Genomic DNA, 6375 nt, shown 5'->3' on the forward strand with positions numbered 1-6375 from the left:
GACGTATTGCTACGTGCGTTATACGTTATACCTTAATACTACATGACATTATACCTTACAACGCAATAATATATGACGTTGTACGTTATGACGTATTTCAATATGACGTTACACGTCATAGCGTAATTCTATATGACGTCATCCGTTCTGACGTAGAACTATGTGACGTTATACGTTATTGCGGAATACTATGTGACGGTATACGTTAAACCGTAACTCTATATGACGTTATGCGTTATGACGTTATACATTATAACGTTATACGTTACTACGCAGTACTATAAGACGTTATACGTTATGACGTAATACTATGTGACGTTATACGTTATGACGTAATTCTATATCACGTCATACGTTGTGGCGTAGTACTATGTGACGTTATACGTTATGACGCAATACTATATGACGTCATACGTTATGACGTAATACTATGTCACGTTATACGTTATGGCGCATTACAATATAGCGCTATACGTATTGACGTTATACTTTATGACGTTATACGTCATTTCGCAATGCTATATGACGTTATGCGTTATGAAATTAATCAATATGACGTTATACGTCATGGCGTAATACAATATAGCGCTATACGTTATAACGTATTACTATGTGATGTTATACGTTATACCTTAATACTACATGACATTATACGTTATGACGTATTACTATGTGACATTATACGTTATGGCGTAATTCTATATGACGTTATACGTTATGACGTAATACTCTGAAACGATGTACGTTATGACGTAATTCTATATAACGTTATACGTTATGACGTAATACTCTGAAACGTTGTACGTTATGACGTAATTCTATATGACGTTATACGTTATGACGTAATACCCTATGACGTTATACGTCATGGCGCAATACTATATGACGTTATACGTTGTACCGTAATTCTATATGACGTTATACGTTGTGCCGTAATGCTATATGACGTTATACGTCATGACGTAATTCTTTAGGACGTCATCCGTTCTGCCGGAATATTATATGACGTTATACATTATTACGCAATACCATATATCGTTATACGTCATGACGCAATACTACATGATATTCTACGTTATTACGTATTACTAAGTGAAGTTATACGTTATGACGTAATTATATATGACGTTATATGTTATGACGTAATACTATATGATATTATACGTCATGGCGCAATACTTTATGCCGTTATACGTTATGACGCAATACAATATAGCGCTATACGTTATGACGTATCACTTTGTGACGTTATACGTTATTACACAATAACATATAACGTTGTACGTCATGACGCAATACTATATGACGTCATCCGTTTTGACGTATTACAATGTTACGTTGTACGTTATGGCGTAATTCTATATGACGTTATACGTTATGACGTAATACTCTGAAACGTTGTACGTTATGACGTAATTCTATATGACGTTATACGTTATGACGTAATACCATATGACGTTATACGTCATGGCGCAATACTACATGATATTCTACGTTATTACGTATTACTAAGTGAAGTTATACGTTATGACTTAATTATATATGACGTTATACGTTATGACGTATTACTATGTGACGTTCTACGTTATTACACAATAACATATAACGTTGTACGTCATGACGCAATACTATATGACGTTATACGTTATGACGTAATACTATATGAAGTAATACGGCATGGCGCAATACTATATGACGTTATACGTTGTACCGTAATTCTATATGACGTTTTACGTTATGACGCCACACAATCTAACGTTATGCGTCATGACGTATTACTGTGTGACGTTATACATTCTACCTTAATACTACATGACATTATACGATATGACGTATTACTATGTGACGATCTGCGTTATGACGTAATACCATGTCTCGTTATACGTTATGGCGCGTTACAATATAGCGCTATACGTATTGACGTTATACTTTATGACGTTATACGTCATGGCGCAATGCTATATGATGTTATGCGTTATGAAATTAATCAATATGACGTTATACGTCATGGCGTAATACAATATAGCGCTATACGTTATAACGTATTACTATGTGATGTTATACGTTATACCTTAATACTACATGACATTATACGTTATGACGTATTACTATGTGACGTTATACGTTATGACGCAATATTATATGACGTCAGTCGTAATGACGCAATACTATATGACGTTATACGTTATGACGTTACACTTTATAACGTTATACGTCATGGCGCAATACTATATGACGTTATGCGTTGTGACGTAATTCTTTATGACGTTATACGTTATGACGTCACACAATATAAAGTTATACTTCATGACGTATTGCTACGTGCGTTATACGTTATACCTTAATACTACATGACAATATACTTTACAACGCAATAATATATGACGCTGTACGTTATGACGTATTTCAATGTGACGTTACACGTCATGGCGTAATTCTATATGACGTCATCCGTTCTGACGTAGAACTATGTGACGTTATACGTTATGACGGAATACTATGTGACGGTATACGTTAAACCGTAACTCTATATGACGTTATGCGTTATGACGTTATACATTATAACGTTATACGTTATTACGCAGTACTATAAGACGTTATACGTTATGACGTAATACTATGTGACGTTATACGTTATGACGGAATACAATATGACGTCATACGTTATGACGTAATTCTATATGTCGTCATCCGTCGTGGCGTAGTACTATGTGAAGTTATACGTTATGTCGTAATTGTAAATGACGTCATACGTTGTGGCGTAGTACTATGTGACGTTATACGTTATGACGCAATACTATATGACGTTATACGTTGTACCGTAATTCTATACGACGTTATACGTCATGACGCAATACTATATGACGTTACACGTTATGACGTATTACTATGTGACATCATACGTTATGGCGTAATTCTATATGACGTTATACGTTATGACGTAATACTCTGAAACGTTGTACGTTATGACGTAATTCTATATGACGTTATACGTTATGACGTAATACCATATGACGTTATACGTCATGGCGCAATACTACATGATATTCTACGTTATTACGTATTACTAAGTGAAGTTATACGTTATGACGTAATTATATATGACGTCATACGTTATGACGTATTACTATGTGACTTTGTACGTTATGATGTTATTCTACATGACGTTATACGCCATGGCGTAATTCTAAATGACGTCATCCGTTATGACGTAGTGCTATGTGACGTTATACGTTATTACACAATAACATATAACGTTGTAGGTCATGGCGAAATACTATATGACTTTATACGTTATTACGCAATACCATACAACGTTATACGTCATGACGCAATACTGTATGACGTCATACGTTATGACGTAATACTGTATGACGTCATACGTTATGACGTAATACTATGCGACGTTATACGTTATGGCGCAATACAATATAGCGGTATACGTTATGGCGCAATACTATATGACGTTATACGTTATGACGTAATTCTATATGACGTTATACGTTATGACGCTATACAATATAGCGCTATACGTTATGATGTATCACCATGTGACATTATACGTTATTACACAATAACATATAACGTTGTACGTCATGTCGCAATACTATATGACGTTATACGTCATGGCTCAATACTATATGACGTTATACGTTGTACCGTAATTCGATATGACGTTGTACGTTATGACGAATTACTATGTGACGCTATACGTTATGACGTTATAATTTGTAACGTTATACGTTAGGACGCAGTACTATATGACGTTATACGTTATGACCTATTAATATGTGACGTTGTGCGTTATGAAGTAATTCTGTATGACGTTATACGTCCTGACGGAATTCTATATGACGTCATCCGTTGTGGCGTAATACTATGTGACGTTATACGTTATACCTTAATACTACATAACATTATACGTTATGACCTATTACTATGTGACGTTGTGCGTTATGACGTAATTCTGTATGACGTTATACGTCATGGCGAAATACTATATGACGTTATACGTTATTACGCAATACCATACAACGTTATACGTCATGACGCAATACTGTATGACGTCATACGTTATGACGTAATACTATGCGACGTTATACGTTATTGCGCAATACAATATAGCGCTATACGTTATGAAGTATTACTATGTGGCGGTATAGGTTAAACCGTAACGCTATATGACGTTATGCGTTATGACGTTATGCTTTGTAACGTTATACGCCATGGTGGAATACTATATGACGCTATACGTTAATACGCAATACTATATGACGTTATACGTCATGACGCAATACTGTGTGACGCTATACGTTATGACGCAATATTATATGACGTCATACGTTATGACGTAATACTATGTGACGTTATACGTTATGACGTAATACTGTGTGGCGTTATACGTTATGCAGCAATACAATATGGCACTATACGTTATGAGGTATTACTATGTGACGTTATACATTATACCTTAATACTACATGACATTATATGTTATGACGTAGTACTATGTGACGTCACACGTTATGACTCTATACAAAATAGCGCTATACCTTACGACGCATTACTATGTGACGTTATACGTTATAACACAATACCATAGAACGTTGTACGTCATGACGCAATACTATATGACGTTGTACGTTATGACGTAATTATATATCACGTTATACGTTATTACGCAATACCATATAACGTTATACCTTATGGCGCAATACTGTATGACGTTATACGTTGTACCGTAATTCTATATGAGGTTATACATTATGACGTCACACAATATAACGTTATACATCACGACGTATGACTATGTGACGTTATACGTTATACCTTAATACTACATGACATTATACGTTAGGACGTATTACTGTGTTACGTTGTACGTCACGACGCTATTCTTTATAACGTTATACGTCATGGCGCAATACTATATGACGTAGTACGTTATAACGGAATACAATATAGCGCTGTACGTTATGACGTATAACTATGTGACGGTATACGTTAAACCGTAATTAAATAGAACGTTCTACGTTATGAAGTATTACTATGCGAGGTTATACGTTATTACGCAATATTATGTGACGTCAGTCGTAATGGCGCAATACAATATGACATTATACGTTATGACGTTACACTTTATAACGTTATACATCATGGCGCAATACTATATGACGTTATACGTTATGAAGTAATTCAATATGACGTTATACGTCATGGCGTATTTCGATATGACGTCATCCGTTCTGACGTAGAACTATGTGACGTTATACGTTATGACGTAATACTATGTGACGTTATACGTTATGACGCAATACAATATAGCGCTATACGTTATGAGGTATTACTATGTGACAGTATACGTTAAAGCGTAACCCTATATGACGTTATGCGATATGAGGTAATACATGCTAATGTTATACGTCATGGCGGATTACTGTATGACGTTATACGTTATTACGCAATACCATATAACGTTATACGTCATGACGCAATACCATATGATGTTATACGTTATGACGGAATACTATATGACGTTATAGGTTATGACGTTACACAATATAACATTATACGTCACGACGTATTACTACGTGACGATATACGTACACCTTAAAACTACATGACATTGTACGTTACAACGTATTACTATGTGACGTTTTACGTCGTGACGCAATACCATATGATGTTATACGTTATGACGGAATACTATATGACGTTATAGGTTATGACGTCACACAATATAACATTATACATTACGAGGTATTACTATGTGTCGATATACGTTATACCTTAATACTACATGACATTTGTACGTTATGACGTATTACTATGTGCGGATGTACGTTATGACGTAATTATATATGACGTTATACGTCATGACGTAATTGTATATGACGTCATCCGTTAGGACGTAGTACTATGTGGCGTTATACGTTATGGCGCAATACAATATAGCGCTATACGTTATGACGTATTACTATGTGACGTTATACGTCATGGCGTAATTCTATATGACGTCATCCGTTCTGACGTAGTACTATGTGACGTTATGCGTTATGACGTAATACTATGTGACGTTATACGTTATGAGGCAATACAATATAGCGCTACACGTTATGACGTACTACTATGTGACGTTATACGTTATGACGTTATACTTTAGAACGATATACGTCATGGCTCAATACTATATGACGTTATACGTTATGACGTAATTCAATATGACGTTATACGTCATGGCGTAATTCTATATGTCGTAATCCGTTCTGACGTAGAACTATGTGACGTTATACGTTATGACGGAATACTATGAGACGGTATACGTTATGACGCAATATTATATGACGTTATACGTTGTACCGTAATTCTATATGA

The sequence above is a fragment of the Bombus fervidus genome, unplaced genomic scaffold (assembly GCF_041682495.2).
Source record: "Bombus fervidus isolate BK054 unplaced genomic scaffold, iyBomFerv1 scaffold0020, whole genome shotgun sequence".
NCBI classification, from domain to species: domain Eukaryota; kingdom Metazoa; phylum Arthropoda; class Insecta; order Hymenoptera; family Apidae; genus Bombus; species Bombus fervidus.